We start from the raw sequence: 13,039 nt of genomic DNA, 5'->3' as shown, positions 1-13,039 counted from the left end.
CTCTTTAAACAGGGTCATGATGTTGCTGCTGAGATTCTCTCTTTAAACAGGGTCATGATATTGATGGTGAGACTCTCTATTAAAAGGGTCATGATTTTGATGGTGAGACTCTCTTTAAACAGGGTGATGATGCGAATGGTGAGATTTGCTCTTTAAAATGGTTCACGGTGGCAATGGTGAGACTCTCTCTCTATACCTGGCCATGATGCTGATGGTGAGACACTCTCTTTAAAAAGGGTCACGATGTTGACGGTGAGTCTACCTTTAAACAGGGTCATGATGCTGCTGCTGAGACTCTCTCCTTAAACACGGTCATCATTCTGGTGGTGAGATTTTCTCTTTAAACAGGGTCACGATGCTGATGTTGAGACTCTCTATAAACAGGGTCATGATGCTGATGTTGAGACTCTCTATAAACAGGGTCATGATGCTGATGTTGAGACTCTCTATAAACAGGTTCATGATGCCAATGGTGAGACTCTCTATAAACAGGGCCATGATGCTGATGGTGATACTTTCTTTAACCAGGGTTATGATGTTGATGGTGATACTCTCTTTAAACAGGGTTATGTTGTTGATTTTGAGCCTCTTTTTAAACAGGGTCGTAATGCTGATGGTGATAATCTCTATAAACAGCGTCAGATTGCTGATGGTGAGACTGTCTATAAACAGGTTCACGATATTGATGGTGAGACTCTCTTTAAACAAGGTCATGATGCGAATGGTGAGACTCGATCATTAAAGGGGTTCACGGTGCTAATGGTGAGACTCTCTCTTTATGCCTGGCCACGATGTTGATCATGACACACGCACTTTAATAGGGTCATGATGCTGATGGTGAGACTCTCTCTCTAAACAGGGTCATGATACTGCTGGTGAGACTCTCTCCTTAAGGCTGGCCATGATGTTGATGGTGAGAAACGTTCTTTAAACAGGGACATTATGCTGATGGTGAGACTCTATAAAAAGTGTCATGATGCTGATGTGCGATTCTCTTCCATCAGGTCATGATGTAGATGGTAAGGCTCTCTATAAACAGTTTCATGTGCTGATGGTGAGACACGTTCTTTAAACAGGGTCATGACTCTGGTGGTGAGACTCTCTCTCATTACAGCTGGCCATGATGCTGATGGTGAGACTCTCTATTAAAAGTGTCATGATGCTGATGGTGAGATTCTCTTCAATCAAGGTCATGATATAGATGGTAAGGCTCTCTATAAACAGTGTCATGTGCTGATGGTGTGACACGTTCTTTAAACAGGGTCATGACTTTCATGGTGAGACTCTCTCTCTTTATAGCTGGCCATGATGTTAATGGTGAGACTCACTCTTTAAAATGGGTCACGGTGCTAATGGTGAGACTCTCTCTTTATGCCTGGCCACGATGTTGATCATGACACACGCTATTTAATAGGGTCATGATGCTGATGGTGAGACTCGCTCTTCAAACAGGGCAATGATGCTGATGGTGAGACGCTCTTTAAACAGGGTCATAATGTTGACGGTGAGCCTCTCTTTAAACAGGGTAATGATGTTGCTGATGAGATTCTCTCTTTAAAAAGTGTCATGATTCTGGTGGTGAGATTATCTCTTTAAATGTGGTCATGATGTTGATGGTGTGATTCGCTCTTCAAAGGGAGCCATGATGCTCATGGTGAGACTCTCTCTTTAATCAAGGCCACGCTGTTGCTGCTGATACTCTCTCCTTAAAAAGGGTCGTGATGCTGATGGTGAGACTCTCTCCTTAATTATGGTCATGTTTCTGGTGGTGAGACTCTCTCTTTAAACATGGTCATGATTCTGGTGGTGAGATTCTCACTTTGAACAGAGTCTTGATGCTCATGGTGATACTTTCTACAAAGAGGTTCATGTGCTGATGGTGAGACTGTCTTTAAACAGGGTCATGATGCTAATGGTGAGACTCTCTATAAACAGGTTCAGGATGTTGATGGAGAGACTCTCTTTAAACACGGTCATGATGCTAATGGTGTGACTCTCCTTAAACAGGATCATGATGCTGATGGTGAAACTGTCTAATAAGAGGGTCATGATGCTGATTGTGAGACTCTCTTTAAACAGGGTCATGATGTTGATGGTGAGATACGTTATTTAAACAGGATCATGATTCTGGTGGTGATACTCTCTCTCTAAATATGTTCATGATGCTGATAGTCAGACTCGCTCCTTAAAAACGAATCACGGTGATAATGGTTTGACTCTCTCTTTATACCTAGCCATAATATTGATGGTGAGTCTCGCTCTTTATACAGGGTCACGATGTTGATGGTTGGACTCTCTTTAAACACGGTCATGATTCTGGTTGTGAGATTGTCTTTTTAAACAGGGTCATGATGCTTATTTTGAACAAAGGAACATAGGAACAGGAGTCAGCCATTCAGCCCCTCGAGCCCGCTCCGCCATTTGATAAAATCATGGATGATCTGTGACCTAACTCCATATACCTGTCATTGGCCCATATCCAATAATGCCTTTGGTTGGCAAAAAACTATCTATCTCAGATTTAAAATTAGCAATTGAGCTAGCACCAATTGCCGTTAGCATAAGAGAATTCCAAACTTCTACCACCATTTTTGTGTAGAAGTGTTTCCTAATCTCACTCCTGAAAGGTCTGGCTCTAATTTTTAGACTGTGCCCCCACTCCGAGAATCGCCAAACACCGGAAATAATTTGTATCTCTCCACCCTTCCTGTTCCCCTTAATATCTTATAAACTTCGATCAGATCGCCCCGTTACCTTTCAAACTCTAGAGAATACAACCCCAATTTGTGTAATATTTCCGCGTAACTTAAACATTGAAGTCAGGGGATCATTCCAGTAAACCTACGCTGCACTCCCTCCAAGTCCAATATGTCCTTCCGAAGGTGCGGTGACCAGAACTGCTCACAGTACTCCAGGTGCGGTCTAACCAGGGTTTTTGATTGCTGCAGCATAACTTCTGCTCCCTTGTATTTTAGTCCTCTGGATATGAAGGCCAGCATTCCATTCGCCTTATCGATTATTTTCTGCACCTGTTCATGAAACTTCAATGAGCTATGTACCTGAACCCTAAAGTTCGTTTGGACAGCCACCGTTTTTAACTTTTTACCATTCATAAAGTATCCTGTTCTATCCTAGTTTGGTCCAAAGTGGATGACCTCACATTTGCTTACATTCAATTCCATTCGCCAGAGATTTGCCCATTCACCTAATCGATCAATACCCTTTGTAATTGTGAGTTTTCATCTGCACTGCTTACAATGCCACCAATCTTTGTGTCATCAGAAAGCTTAGATATGAGACTGTCTATGCCTTCATCTAAGTCGTGAATAAATATTGTGAATAATTGAGGCCCCAAGACTGATCCCTGCGGGACTCCACTCTTCAAATCCTGCCAATGTGAGTACCTTCCCATTATCCCTCCTCTCTGTCGCCTTTCGCTCGGCCAACTTCCTAAGAAAGTCCGTACTCTTCCCTCGATTCCATGGGCAAAGAGTCTCTTACGTGGGACTTTATCAAATGAAGTCTGGAAGTCCATATAAATAACATCTATTGACATTCCACTATCCACAACTTCAGCCACCTCTTCAAAAAAAAAACAATCAGGTATGTCAGGTACGACCTACCTTTCACAAATGCATGCTGGCTCTCCCTGTTTAACTGAAAATTCTCGAGGTGTTCTGTCACCCTATCCTTAATTATAGACACCAGCAATTTCCCCACAACAGTTGTTAGGCTAACTGGTCTATAATTCCCTGGTTTTCCTCTCTCTCCTTTCTTAAAAAGCGGAGTAGCATATGCAATTTTCCAATCTACAGGGACGTTTCCTGAATATGGTGAACTTTGAAAGATTTTATTTAGGGCATCTGCAATTTGCTCACTTTAAAGGCCTGGGATGAAATTCATCTGGTCCTCGGGATTAGTCACTCTTTAGTGTTATTATTTTCTACATTACTGTAGTTAATTTTATTGATTCAATATTAGTTTTCTTGGGATTTTTGGCATTCTATCCTCTTTTTCAACTGTAAATACTGACGCAAAGTAATTATTCAACATTTCCGCCGTTTCCCCATTGTCAATGATAATATCCCCACGTTCAGTTTTTAAGGGGCCAAAACTGTTCCTGACCACGCTCTTTTTCCTAATGTAACTATAAACGTTCTTCGTATTGGTTTTGATATCCCTTGCGAGTTTCTTTTCATACTCTCGTTTTGTAGCTGTTACTATCTGTTTTGTGACTCTTTGTTGATCTTTGTATCTTTCCCATTCGCAGGATCTGTGCGATTTTTTGCCTTTTTTATGTCCTTCCCTTATGTCTTATACTGTCCCTTTCCTCATCAGATATCCATGGCTGTTTTTTTTGGCATGTACAGTTCTTGCCCCTCAGAGGTATAAACCGGTTCTGTATCACGTTAAATGTTTCTTTAAATATTTCCCACTGATCGTCAGTCGTTTTACCCATTAAAAGATTTAGTTTACTGTGGACAGTCTCTGTCTCATCCCATTGAAGTCCGCCTGACCCAGACAAGAATCTTAGCAGCTGATTCACTTTTTTCTCTTTCAAACACTACCTTGAACTCGATCACGTTATGATCGCTATTGGATAGATGTCCACGTACTGTTAAGCTGTTAACCATATCTGATTCATTCCTCATTACTAATTCCAGTATGGTTTGCCCCCTTGTTGCCTCTCGGACAAACTGCTGTAGAAAATTATCCTGGGCACAATCAAAAAATTCACTGCCTTTCTGTCAGTTGCTTGTCTGCTTTTACCATTAAGACCGCTATGCCTTTGTTGCACGCTTTTCTGATCTCTGTATTTATACAATCTCGAACTTCAGAGCTGATGCCAGGAGTCGTATACACAACTCCCACCACAGCCTCAGATCCTTTCCTATTTCTCAATTCAACCCATAAGGTCTCTATTGGTGCTTACCTCTCGTTACATCATCCTTTATCATTGAAGTGATTTCATCTCTAATTAACAAGGATATTCCTCCCTCTCTTCCATTTTCCCTGTCTCTCCTGTAAAACTTATAACCCGGTATATTTAGTTAACAATCCTGAACATCCATAGGAACATCGGAACATTGGAACAGGAGTAGGCCATTCAGACCCTCGGGCCTGCTTCACCATTTGATAAGATCATGGCTGATCTGCGATCTAACTCTATATGCCTGCCCATATCCCTTAATATCTTTGGTTGCCAAAAATCTATCTATCTCAGATTTAATTTTAGCAATTGAGCTCCTATCAATTGCCGTTTGCGGAAGAGAGTTCCAACCTTCTACAACCCTTTGTGTGTAGAAATGTTTTCTAATCTCGCTCCTGAAAGGTCTGGCTCTATTTTTTAGACTGTGCCCCTTACTCCTAAAATCCCCAACCATCGGAAATAGTTTCTCTCTATCCACCCTATCTGGTCCCCTTAATATCTTATAAACTTCTCTCAGATCACCCCTTAACCTTCAAAACTCCAGAGAATACAACCCCAATTTGTGTAATCTCTCCTCGTAACTTAACCCTTGAAGTCCGAGTATCATTCTAGTAAACCTACGCTGCACTCCCTCCAAGGCCAATATGTCCTTCCGAAGGTGCGGTGCCCAGCACTGCTCACAGTACTCCAGGTGCGGTCTAACCAGGGTTTTGTATAGCTGCAGCGTAACTTCTGCCGCCTTGTACTCTAGTCCTCTAGATATAAAGGCCAACATTCCATTTGCCTTATTGATTATTTTCTGCACCTGTTCATGACACTTCAATGAACAATGTACCTGAACCCCTAAGTCCCTTTCGACATCCACTGTTTTTAACCTTTTACCAATTACAAATTACCCTGTTCTATCCTTTTTTGATCCAAACTTGATGACCTCACATTTGTTTACATTGAATTCCATTTGCCACAATTTTGCCCATTCATCTAATCTATCAATATCGCTTAGTAATTTCTGTGTTTTCTTCTGCACTGCTTGCAAAGCCACCAATCTTTCTCTCATCGCCAAACTTAGATATGAGACTTTCTATGCCTTCATCTAAGTCGTTAATAAATATTGTGAATAATTGAGCCCCAAGACCGATCCCTGCGGGACTCCAATAGTCACATCCTGCCAATGTGAGTACCTACCCATTATCCCCACTCTCTGTCGCCTTTCGCTCAGCCAACTTCCTAACCAAGTCCGTACTTTTCTCTCGATTCCATGGGCTTCTATCTTAGCTAACAGTCTCTTATGTGGGACCTTATCAAATGCCTTCTGGAAGTCCATATAATTAACATCCACTGACATTCCCCTGACCACTACTTTCGTCATCTCCTGCAGCCATGTCTCCGTAATAGCTATCATGTCATAACATACCTCCAATTTGAATTTGTACCTGTAGTTCATTTAATCATTTAATTTATTCCTTCTACTCCGTGTATTTGTGTATTGAACTCTTAGTTGGGCCACACACCCTTGCCTGACCTTCAGCTTTGATGCTGGATTAATCGCTTTACACCTTCTAGTTTTCACTTTATCTGTAGTGCCAGAAGTACACTTTCTTTCTGCTGCTCTACGCTTTTCCCTTTCGCTTGTTCTTGAACAACTATTTGTGCTGTTTGTGTTGTAAATTTCTCTTGGTCCTCCTCGACCGCGTTGCTTTCAACTTTACTCTATATGACTCCCCGCTCAAGTTCCCATCTCCCTGCCACTCTAGTTTAAACCCTCGCCAAAAGCAGTCGCAAAACCCTGCGAGGATTTGAGCCCCGGATCTGTTGAAAAGCAATCCATCCGGCTTGTACAGGTCCCACCTTCCAAACAATCGATCCCAATTCCTCAGGAATTTAAAATCCTCCCTCCTGCACCAACCCTCCAGCCACGCATTCATCTGGTCTATTCTCCCACTCCTATACACACGAGCACGTGTCACTGGGAGTAATTCTGAGATAATTACCCGTGAGGTCCTGCTTTTTAACTTATTTCCTATCTCCTTATATTGTGCTTGCAGGACATCGTTCCTCTTTTGACCTATGTCGTAGGTACCGATATGTACCACGTTCTCTTTATAGCTGTCCGTGATGTTGTTGGAGAGATACGCTCATTAAGCAGGGTCATGATGTTGATGGTGAAACACGCTCTTTAAACAGTCCATGATGCTAATAGTGAGACTCAATATGAACAGGGCGATGAGGCTGACAGTGAGACTCTCTATAAACATTGCCATGCTGTTGATGGTGAGATACTCTATAAAACGTGTCATGATGTTGATGGTGAGGCACCATTTAAACAGTGTCATAATGAAGATGTTGAGAATCTCTCTTTAAACAGCGTCATGATGCTGATGGTGAGACACGCTTTTTAAAGTGGGCAATGATGCTAATGGTGAGACTTTTTTTTAAAAATAGGGTCATGATGCTGATGATGAGATTCTCTATAAACAGGGTCATGATGGAAATGGTGAGACTCTCTATAAACAGGGTAATGATGTTCATGGAGAGCCTCTCTATATGAACAGGGCTATGATGCTGATGCTGAGACTTTATATGAACAGGGTCATAATATTGATGGAGAGACTCTCTCTTTCAACAGGGCCATGATGCTGTTGGTGAGAATCTCTTTAAACATGGTCGTGATGCTGATGGTTAGATTCGCTCTTTACACAGCGTCACGACGTTGCTGGTGAGACTCTCTTTAAAAAGAGCAATGATGCTAATGGTGAGACTCTCTCTATAAACAGGGTCATGAAGCTGATGGTGAGACTCTCTCTGTAATCGGGGCAACGATGCTGACGGTAAGACTCTCTCTGCGAACAGAGCCATGATGATGTTCTTGACAATCGCTTTAAACAGTGCCATGATACTGATGGTGAGACTCTCACTATAAACAGGGTCATGATGCTGATGGTGAGACACTAGCTGTAAACAGGGTCATGATGTAGATGGTGAGACAATATCTGTTAACAGGGTCATGATGCTGATGGTGAGACACTATCTGTAAACAGGGTCATGAAGCTGATAGTGAGACTCTCTATAAACAGGGCCATGATGCTGATGGTGAGAATTTCTTTAAACAGGGTCATGATGCTGATGGTGAGACAAGCTCTGGAAACAGCGTCATCACGTTGCTGGTGAGACTCTCTTCAAAAAGGGCAATGATGCTAATGGTGAGACTCTCTCTGTTATCAGTGCAACGAAGCTGATGGTGAGACTCTCTCTGCGAACAGAGCTATGATGATGTTCTTGATAATCGCTTTAAATAGGGCCATGGTACTGATGGTGAGACTTTCTCTATAAACAGGATCATGATGCTGATGGTGAGACTCTCTCTGTAAACAGGGTCATGATGCTGATGGTGAGACTCTCTCTCTGAACAGGGTCATGATGCTGATGGTGAGACTCTCTCTGTAAACAGGGCCATGATGCTGATGGTGAGACTCTCTCTGTAAACAGGGTCATGATGCTGATGGTGAGACTCTCTATAAACAGGATCATGATACTGATGGTGAGACTCTCTATAAACATGATCATTATACTGATGGTGATACTCTCTTGAAACTGGGTCATGATGCCGATGATGAGACTCTCTTTAAACATTGTCATCATGCTTATGGTGAGACTCTCGCTCTAAACAGGGTCATGATGCTGATGGTGAGACTCTCGCTCTAAACAGAGTCATGATGTTGATGGTGAGACTCTCTCTCTAAACAGAGTCATGATGCTGATGGTGAGACTCTCTCTCTAAACAGGGTCAAGATGTTGATGGTGAGACTCTCTCTCTAAACAGGGTCATGATGCTGATGGTGAAACTCTCTCTGTAAACAGGGTCATGATGCTGATGGTGAGACTCTCTCTGTAAACAGGGTCATGATGCTGATGGTGAGACTCTCTCTGTAAACAGGGCCATGATGCTGATGGTGAGACTCTCTCTGTAAACAGGGTCATTATGCTGATGGTGAGACTCTCTCTGTAAACAGGGCCATGATGCTGATGGTGAGACTCTCTCTGTAAACAGGGTCATGATGCTGATGGTGAGACTCTCTCTGTAAACAGGGTCATGATGCTGATGGTGAGACTCTATCTCCAAACAGGGTCATGATGCTGATGGTGAGACTATCTTTAAACTCGGTTATGGTATTGATGGTGAGCTTTACTCAATATCCATTAATCTGTATCTGTTACGCCCTCTCCAACCACTTCCTCTCTCACCTCCTATGTCCCTCTTCTTCCCCTCCTCCTTTCCACCCTCCTTTTCCTCCCACTCGTTTCCCTCCCTCCTCTCCTTCTCTCGCTATCCCGCTGGCTGTCTCTCCTCTGCTTCTCTCTCCTTCCCTCCTCCCTCTCTTCCATTCTTACGTGCGCTCTCCCTCGACTCGCTCCTTCCCTCCTCTCCTCCTCCTTCCCATCCCTTCTCTCCAAATAACCGCCTCCCTCTCTACCCCCTCTCACCCACATCTCCCCTCTCTTTCTATCTCATCTAACCTCGCCTTCTCAACCTCCCCTCACTCCCTGTCACCCCCTGCCACTGACAAGTCGAACTGAAGATCCCGAAAGGAAGAAATGCTAGCAGGGATTGGGGGTAGGGAGGTAAGGTGACAGCTAGCCCAAAGATTCGCTCCCGAGCTATTTCAAACAGACTTCAGCTGGTGGATACGGTAGTTCAGTGGTTCTGTTACTGGACGAGTAACCCAGAGAACGTGAAATCAAATCCTACCAGAGCAGTTTGAAAATTAGAATTCAGTTGAAGGAAATCAGTAAATGTGACCATGTGATATAAAGTCCACTGGTTCACTGATGTCACTTCAGGAAAGTAAACCTGCCGTGTTTACCCGGTCTGGGCCTAAAAATGTCTCCAGTCCCACACCGGCTTGGCTGATTCCTTAACTCGCCTTCTGAAGCGGCCGAGCAAGCCATTCCGTTGTTTCAAAACCACGATCTACAACGTCTCAAGAAGAAGTCAAACCAGCTGCTTCTGCGCGGGCACCTAAAGAGGGGCAATAAATGTCTGCCTTGCCAGCGATGCCCACATCCCGGCAATGAATAAAACAAATGCTCAGAAGGCCCATTGTCCGAAATGGAACTATCGAGCTTGTTCCTACAAGAATGAAAGTCATTTCAAAGTTCCCTTCAGAGACCAGATTAAATATCTGACATGACTGGGAACAGGGGACTCCCTCAGGAACCTGCTTCTGGTTCCACCCAATACAACTGGCGCTTGTCCCAGAAAATGATGCTGTTTCTCGTGTGAAACTGAAAGGCTCCTCAAATGTTACTGCACCAAGTTCCACTGCCCAGAACTTGAGAGAGAGAGAAACTTTACATCACGCAGAAGGTCCCTCTGCCCCTGACTGTTCTTCCAACAGGGAAAACCTCAGCCACAACAACAAGAAGAAGAAGAAGAAGAAGAAGAAGAAGTTGCATTCATATCGCGCCATTAACGTAGTAAAACTCCCTAAGGCGCTTCACAGGAGCGTAAATCAACCATAAAATCGACGCCGAGCCAAATAACGAGCAATTAAGATGGGTGAACAAAAGCTCGGACAAAGTGGTCCGTTTTAAGCAGCGTCTTAAAGCAGGAGAGACAGGCGGAGAGATCGAGGGAGGGAATTCCAGAGCTTGGGGCCTCGGCAGCCGAAGGCACGGCCGCCAATGGTGGAGCGAAGGAAATTGGGAATGTGCAAGAGGCCAGAATTGGATGAGTGCAGAGATCTCGAAGGGTTGTAGAGGCTGGAGGAGGTTCCAGAGATAGGGAGGGGGCGAGGACGAGGACCATACCGAGATCTCGAAAGGTTGTAGGTCTGGAGGAGGTTAGAGATATGCGGTGGGGCGAGAGCCATTCAGAGATCCCGGAGGGTTGTAGGGCTGGAGGAGCTTCGAGATGGGGGGTGGGGAGAGGGCCATTCAGAGATCCCGGAGGGTTGTAGGGCTGGAGGAGGTTCGAGATGGGGGGTGGGGAGAGGGCCATTCAGAGATCCCGGAGGGTTGTAGGGCTGGAGGAGGTTCGAGATGGGGGGTGGGGAGAGGGCCATTCAGAGATCCCGGAGGGTTGTAGGGCTGGAGGAGGTTCGAGATGGGGGGTGGAGAGAGGGCCATGCAAAGATCCAGGAGGGTTGTAGGGCTGGAGGAGGTTCGAGATGGGGGGTGGGGAGAGGGCCATTCAGAGATCCCGGAGGGTTGTAGGGCTGGAGGAGTTTCGAGATGGGGGTGGGGAGAGGGCCATGCAAAGATCCCGGAGGGTTGTAGAGCTGGAGGAGGTTAGAGATATGGAGGGGGGCGAGGGCCATGGAGGGGTTTGAGAACAAGTTTTTAATTTTAAAATCGAGGTGTTGGTGGAGCGGGAATCTTACCTGGTCTGAGCTCAGGTTTCATTCCTGTGACTCTTATTTCTAATCTCTCTTGCCTTCCCTTTGTTGCAGCCAACTTAGTCACACTCCTGACCCTCCACTGCAGGGACTGCGGTCTATCCAAGAGCACCTCCATCTACCTGGTTGCCATGGCCACACCCGACCTCCTGGTCCTCCTCTTCTACGTCTTGGTCAACCGCATTGTTGCCCCTCGTTTCCCTCAGGTGTTCGCCGTTTACACCTTAGTGTGTCGACTCAAATCCATCATCAGCGCCACCGTGATCGACTGCTCTGTCTGGTCAACGGGTTCTTTCACCTTCGACCGTCTCGTGGCCATCTGTTTCCAGGGGTTCAGAAGGAGGTACTGTACCCAAGAACGGCTGCCCTGGTATTTGGTTGGGTTTACCTGCTGACTTACTCCAGGAACCTCTCCTACTATTTCGCAATCCGACCCTGCTTTGTACATAACAACCTGCAGATAGGTTGCAAGACCAATCCCAACATCTACTCAGCACCAGCCTGGAGAGCTTTTAACTGTCTGCACACCATTTTAACGCCTTTGGTTCCCTATATCTCCGTGGCTCTGCTTAACGTTTTGATCGTCAGACACATCCTGGCAGCCAGTCCGATCCGCCGGGGATTCCGGTGAGATGGCGGGACAGAGGGGGATCCCGAGATGCAGAGTCGGAGAAGAGCCATGGTCTTGCTCTTCGCCGTCTCGGGTAGTATCATATCGCTGTGGATGGCGACAATCGGGCTCTTCCTGTTCTCACGGATCACAAACTCGTACTTTTACCGGGGCTTCAATCACACGTTCGCTATCGTTAATGAAACTGCCCGCATGCTGAGGGTTCTGAACTGCTGTCCGAGCACCTGTATGTACGCTCTAACACAGTCCAAGTTCAGGGGAGAGCTGAAGAGGGCAGTGAGATATGGCAACAATCTAATTGTTAATTTTATTGCAGAGATAAAGTGACTGAACTCAACTCTAAGTTAAGTTTACAAGATCCCATTAACTCGATTTAATCATAGAACCATATAATCATAGAAGGTTACAGCACATAAGTAAGCCATTCGGACCATCGAGTATATGCCGGCTCTCTGCTTGGGCAATCCAGCTGGACTCAATGACCCGCTCTAACCCCGCAGCTCTGCACATTTTCTTTCGTTTCAAGTATATATTCAGTTCCCTTTTGAAGGCCATGATTGAATCTGCCTCCACCACCCCCTCGGGAGTGGCATTCCAGATCCTAACAACTCGCTGTTTGAAAAAAGTTTATCCTCATATCACCAATGGTCCTATTGCCAATCACCTTAAATCTATGCCCATTGGTGCTTGACCCTTCCACCAATGGGAACAGTTTCTCTCTATCTTCTCTGTCTAGACCCTTCATGATTTTGAATACCTCCATCAAATCTCCTCGCAACTGTCTCCGCTCCAAGGAGAACAATCCCAGCTTCTCCACTCTATCCACGTCAGTAAAGTATCTCATCCCTGGAATCATTCTAGTAAATCTCTCCTGCACCCTCTCTAAGGCCTTTGCATCTTTCCTGAAGTGCGTTGCCCAGAACTGGACACAGTACTCCAGTTGTTGCTGAACCAATGCTTTATCATAACTTCCTTGCAATTGTTCTCTTTGCCTCTATTGATAAAGCCCAGGACCCCGCATGCTTTGTTAACCGCTTTCTCAACCTGCCCTGCCAACTTCAACGATTTGTGCACTTATACCCC

At 45.0% G+C, this 13,039-nt stretch overlaps 1 pseudogene; it reads left to right on the top strand.

The window, feature by feature from the left end:
* The first annotated feature begins 243 nt into the window (after positions 1-243).
* On the top strand, positions 244-12,283 carry LOC137312884 (probable G-protein coupled receptor 139; annotated as a pseudogene).
* Positions 12,284-13,039: the final 756 nt, after the last annotated feature.

This window comes from Heptranchias perlo, unplaced genomic scaffold, assembly GCF_035084215.1.
Source record: "Heptranchias perlo isolate sHepPer1 unplaced genomic scaffold, sHepPer1.hap1 HAP1_SCAFFOLD_44, whole genome shotgun sequence".
Taxonomy (NCBI): Eukaryota; Metazoa; Chordata; class Chondrichthyes; order Hexanchiformes; family Hexanchidae; genus Heptranchias; species Heptranchias perlo.
Note: the sequence above shows the minus strand (reverse complement) of the source record. Positions and strands in the feature narration are given on the sequence as shown.